Consider the following 19,026-nt stretch of genomic DNA (forward strand, 5'->3'; position numbering starts at 1 on the left):
CTGCCTCTCTGTACCACTTGGGTATGGTGTGCTGTGCCAGAGGATGGACCTAAGGTGAAGACCCTTAAGCTCCTTAAAAATCTATCACTGCTTCTTGCAAAATCTGTCAGATGTCAGACTCCAACTCAAGGTATTGCAGCACCCATTTCCTACCCATCAGGCTAGAAATTCCATTCCTGGAACTAATGGTAACTTGACTTTACCCACATGCCCACTGTCAAATGTGCCAAATACTTCCTGGTCTTGGTGGAAACCTTCTCAGGGTGGGTGGAGGCATTTTCCATAACTAACAAAGGGAGGCTCAGACAGTCTCTGATCTCCTCTGAGAGATCATCCCCTGATTTGGTGTCCCAGACTCCCTCCAGTCAGACAATGGTCCTGACTTTACTTCCTAGATTATTCAAATTCTATCTAAAGCCCTAGACATCCCCTGGCATTTTCACATTCCCTACCACCCTCAATCTTCTGGTAAGATAGAAAGAACTAACAGCTCTTTAAAAACCACTCTTTCTAAGCTGTCACAGAAACTTCATCTTTATTGGGTAAAACTCATACCTCTGTCTATTTTTAGGCTATGAGCTCTCTCCAAGTGACCTTTCCTTATCTCATCCTTTGAACTAATGTATTGATGTCCAGTCCTAACTCCCGGTCTTTCACCTAAATGCTCTCTCCTTCCAGACCATCTACTTACCCCATTACTTTGCTACCTCTGTTCTCTCCTATGGAACTTCGCTGACTACCATCTACTGTGGCTACATATTGTCTCCTGTCCACTGCCTGTCAACATTGGAGACCAAGTCCTTCTATCCCCTCCAGATCATTGACCATTTCCTCTCTCTCCTAAATGGCAGGGCCTTCTTAAAGTAATTCTTGTGATCCCTACATCTGATAAACTCAAGGGCTTCTCTCATTGGGTCCACCTGTCTCACCTCAGACCTTTCATTCCTCCACCTAAAACTGATTCTTCTTCATACACATTGACCCTAACAGGACCGTGTTCTGTTGAGACTCCACTCAGGCAGCTGAGCTTGACCTCACTGGATTAGACATGGGTTTCTTATAATCCCCCAGCTGTTCATTTCCATCCAGGGTAGCCCTTATATCTGGAAATTTGAGGTTCAACCCCCACAGATAACAAACAGTTTTTCCAAATAGGGTCAGAAAACTGCTCCATAGCCAGAAGCCAGGAACCGATCCAGATTGCTGTCATCCCTTTATGTTATCCCATCTAAATATTATGATATCTATACTTGCTTTCTCTTTGACAAGACAAAAGATTATTGAGGAAATGGCCAGACATATATGGGGGCTGTCCATATTGGCCTTATCAGATACATATGCTAGGATCACAGGCCATTCATTTCTTCTATCAACACTGCAAGACACTCTTTTACTACATACATGATCCATGGGATTCCAGGTAGGAGATAAGAGTTGTTGGTAAGTTCTACTTTAAAAATCAACCCAGGTCCCCAGTAGAGAGGAAATCAAGAGAAATCAAGAGAAAATATGTCTCAATTGCCCAACCCCTAGATAATGAAAAGTAGGGGAAGTAATCAAACATTACTCTGAGATCCTTACCTCTTTGACATCACCCCTCATAAATGGCACTAACTTGTCACTTCATCTTTGCTTTAGACCTTTACCTTGGCGTACCTCCTCCTTAATGTTACCAGGCCTGGTTGCTTTAAAGATTGCTAGTTATGCATACCTCCTGGCACTAATTCACAATTGCCACTTACAGACTCTCTGGTGATACTGCCAAGCAACCTTACCTCACCTTTTGTCAGCTGCCCTGACTCCAATGTTTCCATACTCTATACATTTCCTCTATCCCTCTCTTTGGCATGATAAACTGTTTTAAGACCTCCTGGACACATTTTGTAGGAACACTGAGCTCCCTAGAGTGCAATAAAACCACAACCCTTGATACCTCATCTATGCTACAGTACCCTGCAGTCCAAAACATGTCAGTTCTTTATGACCCTCAGGTATATCATCACCTACCCACCAGCTGGTCAGGAGTTTGCATGTTGGTACTCCTTTTCCCTGAACTAGGAGTAATCCAGGGAAACGAGCTCCTGCCAATCCCAGTAGTATCTACCCAACATAGGGTAGTTCAGGTTGTACCAGTCTTGGTTGCTGTGGGAATAGCCACAGGTATTGGTACTGGAATTGCAGTGTTAACAACTTCCCTGGGTGACCAAATCTAATAAATTCACTTTCGAGCTTAACAGGGTTTCTCAAAAAATGTCTGAAACTATGCTTACCATCCAGAAACAGATCGATTCTTTGGTAGCTGTGGTGCTTCTGAACCAATGGGGACCAGATGTCTTGACAAATAAACAAGGTGGTCTTTGCCTGTTCCTCCAAGAAGAATGCTGTTTCTATGTCAACCAATGTGGGATAGTGATAAATACAATCCCAAAGCTACAGTCAGACATACAGAATTTCAGGTTAATGTCAGACCTCCAGTTCTGAGATTTTTGAAAGGAAAGTGGATGCTTCCTTCATAACACCTCTAGTCATTCTCTTGGTGTTATTATTTGCTCCCTGCCTCATTAATCTTGCTTCTACATTCCTCCAGTGGCAAATACAAAAAATTTCTAACCAAACTATTAATCAGTTCCTGTTACAGGATTCATAGCTGCTGTACACAGTGGAGCCACTGTCCCCAGATGAGCCTGATGTGAACATGTACCAAGTGGACGATGATGGTGAAAATCAGCTACACCCCAAAAGTGGTGACACCCCTAGACAGCAGGAAGCAGCCTAAGAGACACAATGCCACCATTCCCTTTTCACAATTAGCTTCTTCCCCCTTTTTTTCTTTCTCTTTATGATAAGAAAAAGGGAGGTATGTTGGCATCAGGGTATTAACACTGCAGATCGTCTTTGAACCCAGTGACATCACACATCAGTGACAGGAACCTGCACATCTGTTGCCAAGGCAACCACAACCACATTCCCAGAATCCACTTGGTTCACCTCCCACCTTTACACGCCAATGGTTATGTCACCATCCAAATAAAAGGAAGACCCCTCTGACCTCTCTCTCCCCCCACTTGTTCTTTGTCACCATCTTTGCACTTTTCTCCAACAATAAGCCTCATGTGGAACTGTTTTGGCCTGGTGTGGTCTGCTGCACTTCTGACACAACACTCATGTCTCTTCCATGGCTCATTTATACTTCTGGATGTCATTTATGCCTCTTAGAATGATGAGAGCTTGACAATGTTTCTGTCCCACAAAGTGGAAAGATGGAAGCTCAAATCCAGAAACAAATGGGCTTTCCCTCCAAACACTTACCTTTTGCTTAGTTTATCACTATGGACAGTGGTGTTTGGTAACTGCCTGAGTCAGGTTTGCCTTGCTGCTTAATTCAAGTTTATATGACAAATTATAAAAACTGTGTGTTGCTGGTGTCCCGTTCTACTTTAATTTTTGTTGCACTGATAAACACTGTATTACCAAAGCCAACTTGGAGGAGGAAAGGGCTTAAGATCCTTAAGGATACTTAAGGGTTTAAGAAGGGATTAAGATGATAATCTTATGCTCTAGGTTTACTGTGGAGAAAAGGCAGCATGGACATTGTAAGGCAGGAACTTAGGAAGAAACCATTGATGGAAAGCACTTTCCCTTGGTTTGATCAGTTAGCTCGATTATGTAGCCCAGGCCCATCTGCTTAGGGATGGCACCACCCACAGAAAACTCTGCACTTCTACATGGTGAATGAGGAAAGACCTCCCAGACATAGAAAGGCTCACTGTGGTGAACCATTTTTCAGTTGAGGTTTCTTCTTCCTTCCCAGGTGATTTTGTATTTCTGTCAAACTGACAGCTGAAGCAGTGACAGGTGCTGTGCTAGGTTTCAATACATGGATATATTGTGGAGTTTGATTTATTAATGTTTGGTGAATACATTCACCATTCTCCTGCCCCTGCCTCCCTTGTAAAATATTTAAATCCTATATTAAAATATGTCTGTTACCTTAAGTATCATTTCATGGTTTAAAACTCCTCCCTGAATCCATATTTTTTCAGCCTTTTGACATACTGAGCATGTTAGAACTGAGTGTAGTCAAGTGCTGACTGAGAAGAAAAAACTTGGTACAAACACAAAGTGTAAATTATGTAACAAAAATAACATAATTGTATACTTTTTACCCATGTGGGTGGAAAGGGAGAACATTACACTCAGAGTAAAAAGACAGACAGGATAGACCAGCATTAACTGATCTCACTCCTGAGTGGAGACCAACATTTTAGGATCTCATTGTGTGAAGTAACAAAAAGGTGATATCATGGAAAAACAGAGTAGAGTGCTTAGCATAGGCACAGGAGAGAGAAGCAAGGGGCTGGGTGTGGAAAGATCAATAAGGGTACAGAAAGGCACAGAAAGTTCCCTTTAAATGAAGACAAGAATGCACATGCTTCTGGTTTTGTGCATCCATTTTGTAAAGGCAATGAACAATTGACTTTTGTATCAAAATACCCTTGCCCAACATTAGCAAGATTTTAACTACTTCAGAGACCATTGTTGAGCTTTGATAACCCTTTGATAGTGACTCAAAAGTATTGCTTTCATGAAGAAATGGAGTTTCTTTTCTTTTACCCTCTCCCTTGCTAACCCACAATAGCTTTTCATGATTGTGTTCTTGGGACACTTCAGAGGGGAGCTTACTGTACCTTGTGCTTTGTTCTTCGCTCAAAGGGTATTGATTGCCATCTCTTGTCTTTGCAGGCTGAAATGATGATCTCCTGACTGGAACTAGCCAAACAATTGCTGAAATAAAAAAGATAGCAAAATAACTATATTGATTGATGTGGCAGTGAATTGGTGCCTCAGAGTATAACTGTAGTTCCAGGGGCAGGACAGTCACCTTGGGTTTCTGACTGCTTTCCTGTTTAGTTACCAACAATAAGTAATCTTTTTAGATTTGGTCAAAATTCTTTTTCTTGACTTATTTTCTTCACCCTCATATTGAGTGGGTGATGCTATTAACAAATGAAGTCTGATTCATTACTTAGTCTCTACTAAAAGATTCACATTCCTCTCTAGGGTTGTCATCAGGAAGCCCAGAAAGAAAAAGAAATAAATACAGAAAAGATTTCCAGTAACTGGGTGGAGAAAGATGTGGGTCTAAGATCTCCATTAGCTACTCTATAAGAAGTCATTTTGGTCAAATTATCTGATGTTGGGGTGGAATAATTGGTCCTTATTTTTAATTTTGAGGGGATTTACAGCACTCTCTTAGTCGGGGTTTCTATTCCTGTACAAACATCATGACCAAGAAGCAAGTTGGGGAGGAAAGGGTTTGTTCAGCTTACACTTCCATGTTGCAGTTCATCACTAAAGGAAGTCAGGACTGGAACTCAAGCAGGTCAGGAAGCAGGAGCTGATAGGCCATGGAGGGATGTTTCTTACTGGCTTGCTTCCCCTGGCTTACTCAGCCTGCTCTCTTATAGAACCCAAGAGCACTAGCCCAAAGGTGGTACCACCCACAAGGGTTCCTCCCCACTTGATCACTAATTGAGAAAGTGCCCCACAGCTGGATCTCATGGAGGCACTTCCCCAACTGAAGCTCCTTTCTCTGTGATAACTCCAACCTGTGTCAAGTTGACACACAAAGCTAGCCAGTACAAGCACATTCTTCCTACTTAACAAAACAGAGGCAGAAATAGGGCATTACCAGCCAGCCTTAGCTGATGTGAAACAGACATCAAGAAATTTCCCCATTCTCAGCCCAGAGTACCCACTCAGTCCGCCTCTCCAGCAGTGACTAAGGACTCAATTTTTCTGGAGATGTCAGCCAAAGCCTGGATTGGTTTTTACACTGTTGAGATTTTAAAGGTTACTCAAAACAATGTTTCACAGAAATTATAAAAACTAGGACATTCTGTTAATGAGAATATGATCTGTGGTCTTGCTTTTTATTATACTGTTCTTCCAGGTGGGTTCCACTGCCTCACCTTTGATCAATTACAGTCCATGAGTCAGCACTGGGTGGCTAACCTATTCATAAACTAATACCAATGTGCAGCATGCAGAATATGAATTCAAGTTCAGTTACTTTATATGAAAAGCTGTCTCATGGCACCCACTTGAGAGAGAGAGAGAGAGAGAGAGAGAGAGAGAGAGAGAGAGAGAGAGAGAGAGAGAGAGAGAGAGAGAGGAGAGAAGGAAGGAAGGAAGAAAGAAAGAAAGAAAGAAAGAAAGAATGAATGAATGAATGAATGAATGAAAGAGAAAAAGGACATGGGAAAATACTCATAAATACAACATTTTTCTGTATTGAAAATATCAGTGCACTATTTTATAGTTGATTAGTTCTTTACACAACAAGGAGTCAGTACAGATGATTGATGGGTTGGATTGATTTACAGGAGCTTGAAGGTGTAAGGGAGACAAGGTCTTTATTCTGTAAGCAAATGAAATCACTCCTTTGAGTGTGTGCATGTTTGTGTTCATGTGTGTGTGTGTGTGTGTGTGTGTGTGTTGGAGGTCAGAACCTGATATATGCTACATCCTTTAATTATATTATTTAATTACGCTACACTTTCACTTTTGAATGGAGCCCCTCCTTGAGCATGAAGTTCACTGCTTGTGCATCCTGCTCTAAGGACCTGCCTATCTCTGACCCACCAGTGCCACTAGGGTTACTCATGTGCTTTGGTTTTAGAAATCCAAGCTTGGGTCCTTTTGCTTGTGTGACATGCACTCTACTGATGGGATCATCTCCTCAGTCCCAATATTATTCTTTTATTCACCTTACTGCAGCCAGTATTTCTTATTTTTGTTTCTTTATGCTGAATCTTGTCACTGACAATGCAGAAAACACAAGGCAAACTGGTATCTAAAGCACCTAATAACTTCTAAGTAAAGGTAATGGACTTTCTGAAGATGTTGTAGTTCTACTAACCTGATAAAACCCTGGAATGTTAATATTTTGGGAAAGCCTCTAAATTCAAGTATTTTCAAATAGCACCAGTTTTATTGCCTCTGATATTAGTATAAGTGGACTATGAATAAATGTAATTCATGGAATATCTTTCCTCAGTACACCTGAACAGGTGTTTTGAGAATAGTGCTCATGTCCCAACCTTCCTCCCTTGATTCTTTGGTTTTCAGTACCTGAACAGTGGTTTCTTCTAGCTATTCAACAAATCCCTGCTACTTTTGTTGCACCAGATAATACTTGAGCTTCTTTTCAGAGCCAAACCTGTTTGTTTCACTCTCTCCTAGACTTTCTTGCCTCTGAATTTCTAGGCACTGATAGTAATGTACCAAACTTACTCCATGTGTCTCATCTTGGCTATAGAGCAGATCCCCCCAGTTCATCAAGGTAGACTGTTGAATGTCTCTTTCATGCCTCTCCCACTCAATACCCAGTGATAGTGTATAGGACACACATCATCATTATTGAATCCTACTATTTTAATAGTGGGAAGATGTTAAACATCCTTTTTTATATGTAAATATTTTAATGTATTTTTATTGGATATATTTTTATTTACATTTCAAATGATTTCCCCTTTTCTGGTTCCCCATTTTCCAAAAGTCCCATAAGGCCTCTTCCCTCCCCTTGTTCCCCCATCCACTCCTTCCCACTTCCCTGTCCTGGTATTGCCCTATACTACTACACTGAGCCTTTCCAGAACCAGGGGCCACTCCTCTGTTCTTCTTGGACATCATTTGATATGTGTATTATGTCTTGGATATTCCAAGTTTCTAGACTAATACCTACTTATCAGTGAGTGTATACTATGATTGATCTTTTGAGACTGGGTTACCTCACTTAGTATGATGTTCTCCAACTCCATCCATTTGCCTAAGAATTTCATGAATTCATTGTTTCTAATGGCTGAATAGTACTCCATTTTGTATATATGCCACATTTTTTGTATCCATTCCTCCTTTGAGGGACACTTGGGTTCTTTCCAACTTCTGGCTATTATAAATAGGGATGCTATGAACATAGTGGAGCATGTATCCTTATTACATGCTGGGTAACCCTCTGGGTATATGCCCAGGAGTGGAATAGAAGAGTCTTCCAGAAGTGATGTGCCCAGTTTTATGAGGAACTACCAGACTGATTTCCAAAGTGGTTGTACCAATTTGAATTCCAACCAGCAGTGAAGGAGTATTCCTTTCTTCACATCCCTGCCAACACCTCCAGTCTCCTGAGTTTTTAATCTTGACCATTCTGACTGGTGTAAGGTGAAAACTCAGGGTTGTTTTGATTTGCATTTTCCTAATAACTAATGATGTTGAGTATTTTTTAAGATGCTTCTCAGCCATCCGAAGTTCTTCAGGTGAGAATTCTTTGTTTAGCTCTGTACCTCAATTTTTAATAGGGTTATTTGGTTTTCTGGGGTCTAACTTCTTGAGTTCTTTGTATATATTGGATATTAGCCCTCTGTCAGATGTAGGGTTGGTGAAGATCTTTTCCCAAATTGCTGGTTGCTGATTTGTCCTTTTGATGGTGTTCTTTGCCTTACAGAAACTTTGTAATTTTATGGGGTTCCATTTGTCAAATCTTGATCTCAGAGCAGAAGCTATTGGTGTTCTGTTCAGGAACTTTCCCCCTGTACCAATGTCCTCAAGGGTCTTCCCCAGTTTCTTTACTATTAGCTTCAGTGTGTCTGGCTTTATGTGGAGGTCCTTGATCGATTTGGATTTGAGCTTAGTACAAAGAGATGATGAATCAATTTGCATTATTTTGCATGCTGACCTCCAGTTGGACCAGCACCATTTGGTAAAAAGGCTGTCTTTTTTCCACTGGATGTTTTCAGCCCCTTTGTCAAAGATAAAGTGGCCATAGGTGTGTGGGTTCATTTCTGGATCTTCAATCCTATTCCATTGATCTGCCTGCCTGTCACTGTATCAATACCTTGCAGTTTTTAACACTATTGCTCTGTAGTGTTGCTTGAAGTCAGGGATACTGATTCCCCCCAGAATTTCTTTTGTTTTTGAGAATACTTTTAGCTATCCTGGGTTTTTTGTTATTCCAGATGAATTTGAGAATTGCTCTTTCTAACTCTATAAAGAACTGAGTTGGGATTTAGATGGGTATTGCATTGAATCTGTATATTGCTTTTGGAAAGATGGCCATTTTAACTATATTAATCCTGCCAATCCATGAGCATGGCAGATTTTTCCATTTTCTGAGGTCTTCTTCAATTTCCTTCTTCAGAGACCTGAAGTTCTTCTTGTACAGATCTTTTATTTGTTTGGTTAGAGTCACACCAAGATACTTTATATTGTTTGTGGCTATTGTGCTGGGTGTCATTTCCCTAGTTTTTTTTCTCAGTCTGCTTATCCTTTGAGTATAGGAAGGCTACTGATTTTTTTTTTATTAGCTTAGTGTGTTTGTGTGAACCCAGTATACTTTTTTTTATTCTATATATTTTTTATTTACATTTCAAATCATTTCCACTTTTCTCGCCCCCCACTCCCCAAAAGTCCCGTAAGCCCCCTTCTCTCCCCCTGTCCTCCCACCCACCCCTTCCTACTTCCCCGTTTTGGTTTTACCGAATACTGCTTCACTGAGTCTTTCCAGAACCAGGGGCCACTCCTCCTTTCTTCTTGTACCTCATTTGATGTGTGGATTATGTTTTGGGTATTCCAGTTTTCTAGGTCAATATCCACTTATTAGTGAGTGCATACCATGATTCACCTTTTGAGTCTGGGTTACCTCACTTAGTATGATGTTCTCTAGCTCCATCCATTTGCCTAAGAATTTCATGAATTCATTGTTTCTAATGGTTGAATAGTACTCCATTATGTAGATATACCACATTTTTTGCATCCACTCTTCTGTTGAGGGATACCTGGGTTCTTTCCAGCATCTGGCAATTATAAATAGGGCTGCTATGAACATAGTAGAGCATGTATCCTTATTACATGGTGGGGAATCCTCTGGGTATATGCCTAGGAGTGGTATAGCAGGATCTTCTGGAAGTGAGTTTTCGGAGGAACTGCCAGACTGATTTCCAGCGTGGTTGTACCAATTTACAACCCCACCAGCAGTGGAGGAGTGTTCCTCTTTCTCCACACCCTCTCCAACACCTGCTGTCTCCTGAATTTTTAATCTTAGCCATTCTGACTGGTGTAAGGTGAAATCTCAGGGTTGTTTTGATTTGCATTTCCCTAATGACTAATGAAGTTGAGCATTTTTAAGATGCTTCTCCACCATCTGAAGTTCTTCATGTGAGAATTCTTTGTTTAACTCTGTACCCCATTTTTTAATAGGGTTGTTTGGTTTTCTGGAGTCTAACTTCTTGACTTCTATATATGTTGGATATTAGCCCTCTATCTGATGTAGGATTGGTGAAAATATTTTCCCAATTTGTTGGTTGCCGATTTGTCCTCTTGATGGTGTCCTTTGGGAAGGCTACTAATTTGCTTGAGTTGATTTTATAACCTGCCACTTTGCTGAAGTTGTTTATCAGCTGTAGGAGTTCTCTGGTGGAGTTTTTTGGGTCACTTAAGTATACTATCATATCATTTGCAAATAGTGATAGTTTGACTTCTTCCTTTCCAATTTGTATCTCTTTGACCTCCTTATGCTGTTTAATTGCCCTAGCTTGTACCTCAAATACAATATTGAAGAGATAAGGAGAGAGGGGGCAGCCTTGTCTAGTCCGTGATTTTAGTGGGATTGCTTCAAGTTTCTCTCCATTTAGTTTGATGTTGGTTACTGGTTTGCTGAATATTGCTTTTACTATGTTTAGATATGGGCCTTGAATTCCTGTTCTTTCCAAGACTTTAAGCATGAAAGGATGCTGAATTTTGTCAAATGCTTTTTCAGCATCCAATGAAATTACCATGTGGTTTTCTTCTTTGAGTTTGTTTATGTAGTGGTTTGCATTGATGGATTTCCTTATATTGAACCATCCCTGGATCCCTGGGAGGAAGCCTACTTGATCATGTGGATGATCGTTTTGATTCGTTCTTGGATTCAGTTGGCAAGAATTTTATTGAGTATTTTTGCATCGATGTTCATAAGGGAAATTGGTCTGAAGTTCTCTTTCTGTATTGGATCTTTGTGTGTTTTTGGTATCAGCATAATTGTGGCTTTGTAGAAGGAGTTGGGTAGTGTTCCTTCTGTTTCTATTTTGTGGAATAATTTGAAGACTATTGGTGTTAGGTCTTCTTTGAAGGTCTGATAGAATTCTGCACTGAAACCATCTTGTCCTGTGCTTTTTTTGGTTAGAAGACTTTCTATGACCCCTTCTATTTCTTTAGGGGTTATGAGACTGTTTATATGATCTATTTGATCCTGATTTAATTTTGGTATTTGATATCTGTCTAGGAAATTGTCCATTTCCTCCAGATTCTCGAATTGTCTTGAGTTTAGTCTTTTGTAGTAGGATGTGTTGATTTTTTTAATTTCCTCAGTTTCTGTTGTTATATCCCCCTTTTCATTTCTAATTTTGTTAATTTGGATACTGTCTCTGTGCCCTTTAGTTAGTCTGGCTAAAGGTTTATCTATCTTGTTGATTTTCTCAAAGAACCAGCTCATGGTTTTGTTGATTCTTTGTATGGTTCTCTTTGTTTTCACTGGATTGATTTCAGTCCTGAGTTTGATGATTTCCTGTCTTCTACTCCTCCTGGGTGAATTAGCTTCTTTTTGTTCCAGAGCTTTCACTTGTGCCATTAAACTTCTACTGTATGCTCTCTCCCATTTCTTTTTGGATGCACTCAGGGCTATGAGTTTTCCTCTTAGCACTGCTTTCATTGTGTCTCAAAGATTTGGGTATGTTGTGCCTTCATTTTCATTAAATTCTAATAAGCCTTTGATCTGTTTCTTTCTTTCTTCTTTGGCCAAGGTATCATTGAGTAGAGTATTGTTCAGCCTCCATGTGTATGTGGGATTTCTGTTGTTTTTGTTGCTATTGAAGACCACTCTTACCCCATAGTGATCTGATAGGAGGCATGGGATCATTTTGATCTTCTTATATTTGTTGAGGCCTGTCTTGTGACCAATTATATGGTCGATTTTGGAGAAGGAACCATAAGGTGCTGAGAAAAAGTTATATTCTTTGCTTTAGGGTGAAATGTTCTATAAGTATCAGTCAAATCCAATTGGTCCAAAGCTTCAATTACTTTTATTGTGTTCCTGTTTAGTTTTTGTTTTCCTGGTCGGTCAATTGAGGAGAGTGGAGTATTGAAGTTACCCACAATTATTGTGTTAGGTGCAATGTGTGCTTTGAGCTTTAGTAAAGTTTCTTTTACGAATGAGGGTGCTCTTGCATTTGGTGCATAGATGTTCAGAATGGAGAATCCTTCTTGGTGGATTTTCCTTTGACCAACAAGAAGTGTTGTTCTGAGTCTCTTTTGATGACTTTTGGTTGAAAGTCAATTTTATCTGATATTAGAATGGCTACTCCGGCTCATTTCCTGAGACCATTGGCTTGTAAAATTGTCTTCCAGCCTTTTACTCTAAGGTAGTTTTTGTCTTTGACATTGAGGTGTTTTTCCTGTATGCAGCAAAATGTAGGGTCCTGTTTTCTTATCCAGTTTGTTAGTCTTTATCTTTTTATTGGGGAATTGAGTTCATTGATGTTAAGAGATATTAAGGAATACTGATTATTGCTTCCTGTCATTTTTGATGTTATTTTTATATTTGAGTGGTTATCTTCTTTTGGGTTTGATGAAAGAAGGTTACTATCTTGCTTTTTCCAGGGTGTAGTTTCCCTCCTTGTATTGGAGTTTTCCTCCTATTATTCTTTGTAGGTCTGGGTTTATAGAAAGATATTGGGTAAACTTGGCTTTGTCATGAAATATCTTGGTTTCTCCATCTATGGTGATTGAGAGTTTTGCTGGGTATAGTAATCTTGGCTGACCTTTGTGTTCTCTTAGAGTCTGCATGAGATCTGCCCAGGATCTTCCAGCTTTCATGGTCTCTGGTGAGATATCTGTTGTGATTCTGATAGGTCTTCCTTTATATGTTACTTGATCTTTTTCTCTTACTGCGTTTAATATTCTTTCTTTGTTTAGTACATTTTGGGTTTTGATTATTATGTGACTGGAAGTATTTCTGCTCAGGTTCAGTCTGTTTGGAGTTCTGTAGGCTTCTTGTATATTCATGGGCATCTCCCTCTTTAGGTTAGGGAAGTTTTCTTCCATAATTTTGTTGAAGATATTTGCTGGCCCTTTCAGTTGTAAATCTTCACTTTCTTCTATGCCTATAATCCTTAGGTTTTGTCTTCTCATTGTGTCCTTCTCATTGTATATTTCTTGAAGAGATTCATTTATGTCCTTTTTGTGTTCCTCTAGCAGATTTATGACCAGTGATTTTAAATCCAAATCTTGTTTTTCTGGTGTGTTGGGGTATCCAGGACTTGCTGTTATTGGAGAATTGGGTTCAGAAATCTAGGCCATATTGCCTAGATTTCTGTTAGTAGCATTGCTACCTTTGCCTTTTGTCATCTTGTTATCTCTGGTGTTAGTTGGTCTGTTGTTACTGGCTGCTGTTTGAACCTCCTGTGAAACTGTAAGGCTATTTCTGCAGCACTGGATGACTGAGTTTCCCCTGGCACAGATTGCTGATGTGCTGCCCTCCTCTTGGATGCCCTTGAAGTCCTAGTGTGCCCTGCCCCAAGTTGTGTTTGTCAACCTGGTATGATGGTAGATGCTGTGGGGATCTTTTCAAAGTGCTGATCCTTCTGCAGGGCAAAAGATCCCCCAACTGAGTTGGTGCACACAAGGCTGGCCTAGCTGCCCAGGCCCTGAGTTTCGGTACAAGCCTGACAAGCTTAGGCCTGAGCAATATTTGCCTCGGGCTATGTCTGCTAACTGGTTTTGTCAGGTAGCCAAGATGGTGGCACGTGCCCCTGCAAGTGCTGGGTCATCTGCAGGGCACACGGCCTCCTGGCTGGGTTGGCACACAGATGGACCACAGAGCTGCCCTGGTCCTGGGTGCAGGTCAAAGCCTGTCTGGCTTGGACCCAAGCGATGTTAGGCTCAGGCTATGTCTGCTAGCTGGCTGTGTCTGTTAGATCTCTCTGGTGTCTGGTAGCCAAGATGGCAGGGTGCGCCCCTGCAAGTGGTGGGCAGTCTGCAGGCCACATGACCTCCTGGCCGGGTTGGCACACAGATGGCTCACCGAGCTGACCAGGGCCTGGGTACAGGCCAGAGCCTGACAGGTTTAGACCCACGAGATGTTAGCCTTGGACTATGTCTGTGTACCTGGCACTGTCAGATCACTCTGGCATCTGGGCGCCAAGATGGCGGAGCCCCTCTCGTAATTGGCTAGCAGGAGGCAGAGGTCTAATGTGGCTTTAGTGCGGTAAAAAGCACTGTAACTCTGCTGCCGATAGCAACCCGGCTGGCCAGCAGTAGCCAGTGGTAGTGGTTGCAGGACCTTCCTGGTCCGTGTCACCTTGGTTCCGCTGGAGGTGGCCCTCTCTGCTGGATGAGCTGCTGCTGCCGCCACCGCTGCCGCAGTCGCCGCCTATGTAAATATTTTTTATTTGATATTTTCTGTACTTACATTTCAAATGTTGTCCCTTTCCTGGTTTCCTGTCAGAAACTACCTATCCCTTCCCTCTTCCACCTGCTTCTGTGAATGTTTTCCCCGCTGACCCACTCTTGTCTCCCTGCCCTGCCATTCTCCTACAATGGGGCATTGAGCCTTCCCAGGACCAAAGTTCTTTCCTCCCATTGATGCTCAACAAGGCCATCCTCTGCTACATGGCTAAAGCCATGGATCTCTCCATGTGTATTCTTTGGTTGGTGGTTTAGTCCCTGGGAGCTCTGGAGGGTCAGGTTGGTTGATATTGTTGTTCTTCCTGTGGGGTTGCAAACCCCTTCAGCTCCTTCAATCCTTTCTCTAACTCCTCTATTGGGGACTCCATGCCTAGTACAGTGGTTGTGAACATCCACTTCTGTATTTGGCAGGCCCTGCCAGAGCCTGTCAGGAGACAGCTATATCAGGCTCCTGTCAGCAAGCACTTCTTACCATTCAATAGTATCTAGGTTTGGTGACTGTATACGGGATCACCAGGTAGGACAGTCTCTGGATGGCTTTTCCTTCAGTTTCTGCTCCACACTTTGTCTCCACATTTCCTCTTTTGAGTATTTTGTTCTCCCTTCTAAGAAGGACAGAGGCATCCACACTTTGGTCTTCCGTCTTCTTGAGCTTCATGTGGTCTGTGAATTGTATCTTGGGTATTCCAAACTTTTGGGCTAATCTAATCACTACTTATCAGTGAGTGCATACCATGCATGTTCTTTTGTGATTGTGTTACCTCACTCAGTATATTTTCTAGTTCCATCCATTTGCCTGTGAATTTCATGAAGTCATTGTTTTAAATCTCTGAGTAGTACTCCATTATGTACATGTACCACATTTTCTGTACCCGTATTTCTGATGAAGAATATCTGAGTTGTTTCCAGATTCTGGCTATTATAAATAAGATTACTATGAACATAGTGAAGCATGTGTCCTTGTTATATGTTTCAGCGACTTTTGGATATATGCCCAGGAGTGGTATAGCTGAGTTCTCAGGTAGTAAGTACTATGTCCAATTTTCTGAGGAACTGCCAGACTGATTTCCAAAGTGGTTTTTCCAGCTTGCAATTCCACCAACAATTGAGGAGTGTTCCTCTTTTTCTATATCCTTGTCAGCATCTACTGTCACCTGAGGTTTTGATCCTAGCTATTATGACTGGTGTGAGGTGGAATCTCAGGGTTGTTTTGATTTGCATTTCCCTGATGACTAAGCATGTTGAACATTTCTTTAAGTGCTTCTCAGTCATTTGATATTTCTCAATTGAGAATTCTTTGTTTAGCTCTGTAGTTAATTTTTAATAGGGTTATTCAATTCTCTGGAGTCTAACTTGTTGAGTTCTTTGCATATATTGTATATTAGCCCTTTATCAGGTGTAGGGTTGGTAAAGATCTTTTCCAAATTTGTTGGTTGACATTTTGTCCTATTGACAGTGTCCTTTGCCTTACAGCTTTGCAATTTTATTAGGTTCCATTTGCCTATTTTTGTTCTTAGAGCATAAGCCATAGTTGTTCAGTTCAGGAAAATTTCCCCTATGCCCATGTGCTCAAGGCTCTTCCCTACTTTTTTTTTTATTAATTTCGGTGTGCCTGGTGTGACCAGGTGAAGGATTTTGATTCACTTAAGTTGAGCTTTGTACAAGGAGATTAAAGCAAAGACCTATAACTTATAATCCCCGGAGGCAGTGTGTTGTTATTGAGAAACACTACTTGCTGCAAAGTTCTCTTATTCAGAAACATTCCTTCCAACATATTACTCTGATGAAGGAACATTTCCACCAGCTTATCAGGTATTGTTTCTAAGGCAGGGAAAGGGCCTGGGGGCAGTCCAAGGCCTGTCTCTAGACACCTGCTATGTTAGCCTTGGGCTATGACTGTTAGCTGACTTTGCCTGCTAGAAATCTCTGGCGTCCTGTAGCCAAAATGGTGGTGTACACACTGGGCAGGGCAAACAACCTCCTGGCCAGGTTGGCACACCAATGGCCCCCTAAGAGCCCAGGGCCTGGGTGCAGGCCAATGCCCATCGGGCTTAGACCCCTGTGATATTGGCCTCAGATTATGTTTGCGTACCTCAGGCTGTCTGATCTCTCTGGCATCCAAGAGTCAAGATGGAGGCGAGTCTCTCGTAACTGACTGGTGGGAGGCAGAGTTCTGATGTAGCTTCTGTGCAGTGAAAGGTGTGCCGCCACTTGCAGCCTGGCTGGCCAGTGATGGTCAGTGGTAGTGGGCACAGGGCCTGCCTGGACCCTGTCACCTTGGTTCCACTGCTGATGGGCCTTTCTCTGGATGAGTAACTGCTGCTGTTGCTGTTGCTGCTGCCGCCACCCTCCGATCGAACACTGAACCTGGGGCATTTTTGACATCACTCAAGTGCTGATTTGTAGTTGTTACTGCTTGATCTTTTTTCCAGTTATTGTCTTTGTAGGAGGATGGGGGTAATGAGAGAGGAAAGAAGAAAAAGGAGGAAGAGAGGAGAGAGAGAGAGAAGCTGGGTTTAGGAGGAGGATAGAAAAGAGAAGAAAAGAGGTGACTTCTAAATCAAGATACCAGTATCAGGCTTTAGATGGTGTAGGCAGTTCAAGAGGACAGAGATGGATTACTTGAAACTAAGGAATTTATTACTAGAGTTTTTAATACCATGAGCAGATAGAGAGGCAACTTCAGTCTGAGGAGTAGAGGAGAATTCAGGTTGAGCAGCACCAGAGGAAAACAGTATGCCTCCCATCTCCTAAGAGAGTCAGAGTCCATGTGACAGATGAGTGAGGCTCTTTTTATGCCCTCTGAGGGTGAGCGAAATTCATTGTAGGAGGCTGTAGCCAGTATTTTTGGTTCCTAGGCTATAAACTGGGCCATGAGTGGAGAACAGGATGTGGTACTCCTTTGATGGATACTCAGTAGACTTCCTTCCTAGGTAGGATGCTCTGGCACTGTGACTACTGCTAGCTGGGTCTACAGACAATTATCTGGTAGGGAGCCTGTCAGTGTCTGAGAGAGGAGGCTTGCACAGAGGTTGCATTCTTTTGACCATTAAGAAAAAGCCTATGAATCACACATGCTGAGCATATTTTGTGAAAAATGTTGGTGTTTTCTGGACTTTGTGGAAAATGAAAGGGAAAGATACGAATGGATCAACCTTTTCCCTTCTTTCTAAAGTCTCTTCCAACACTGGCCAGCAATGACTAAAATCTTTATGACCTTTTACATCTTAATGATTTTTCACTCAATACAAATTTGTTCTTGAAAAACAATGTTCTTGAAAAAACTTTTTTTTTTGCCTGCACAGAAAAACCATTAAGGTACTCAATAAATTACTTGGCAAAATTCAAGAATCTAAAAGCAAATACCATAGAGGCTTTTTTATAAGTTCTGTTTAAATAATGAAATATAGTGACACAAAGAAAATAACTGCTGGCTTATTGTAAATAAAATGTTAATCCTTAGGTCATATTCTCTTTAGTTGACCATCACACATATATTGAATGCATTCCAAACCCACAGTTCTTATCCTTTCTGTTGAGAGATTTTTCTACTGTACATGCCATCCTAAGTGAGGTAATGCAATCACAAAAGAATACACATGGAATGAAATCATTGATAAGTGGATATTAATTAGCCCTGAAACTCTGAATACTGAAGATAAAATTAGCATATCAAATGATTCCCGTGAAGAAGGAAGAAGAGGGCCCTAATCCTGGAAAGGCTTGATCCAGCATTGTAGGGGAGTATCAGGACAGAGAAAAGGGAGGGGGAAAAATAGGAGAATGGATGGAGAGAAGAGGACTTATGGGATATATGGGGAGGGGGGAACTCGGAAAGAGGAAAACTTTTGGATTGTAAACAAAGAATATAGAAAATAAAAATATATATTAAAAAAAGAAAGAGCAAGAAACTAAATAACTGGGAACATAAATGACATGAAGGTCCAGAATGTTCTAGAATATCCCAGGACAAATTGCTTTATACATCATACCATGTGCACAGAATCCTGCATTTTACTTTAAAAAAACTTAGTTCATCAGCATAATACTGTAAAATGTTTATTCCATAAGTGTTATGTTTTTTAAGAAAATTATGATTTTCAAATTTCAGTTATGGCCTGACATAAGTGCTGGGGAAAACAAACAAGCAAGCAAGCAAAGAAGCAAACAAACAAAAACAAACAAATTTATTTTCAGGTAAATTAATGGAACTAGAAATGTTATATTGTGTGTGGTAGCTTAGTCCCAGAAAGAGCAACACTGTATGTCCTCTCTTATCATTGGTTCCTGTCTCCAATCTTCAGATATGAGTATATAATCCAGAATAATTGCAGAAACCAAAAAAGCAACAGGATACTGTGAGGTACAAGTAATAATGAGGAACTTTAGTTGGGTGAGGTGGTAGAGGTGAATAAAAGAGATGGGAAGGAGGGAAGAACAACACTAAGCATGTTAGAAGACACCATGAAGATCATATTCTTTTTATTTAGCTAAATTACATATAATACACACAATATACACATATACATA

The 19,026-nt window shown here is 41.0% G+C and overlaps 1 pseudogene; it reads right to left on the bottom strand.

Moving 5' to 3' along the window:
• LOC127679753 (ran guanine nucleotide release factor-like) overlaps window positions 1–19,026 on the bottom strand; it is a 104,876-nt pseudogene that overhangs the window by 78,013 nt on the left and 7,837 nt on the right.

The sequence above is a fragment of the Apodemus sylvaticus genome, chromosome 3 (genome assembly GCF_947179515.1).
Source record: "Apodemus sylvaticus chromosome 3, mApoSyl1.1, whole genome shotgun sequence".
NCBI lineage: Eukaryota > Metazoa > Chordata > Mammalia > Rodentia > Muridae > Apodemus > Apodemus sylvaticus.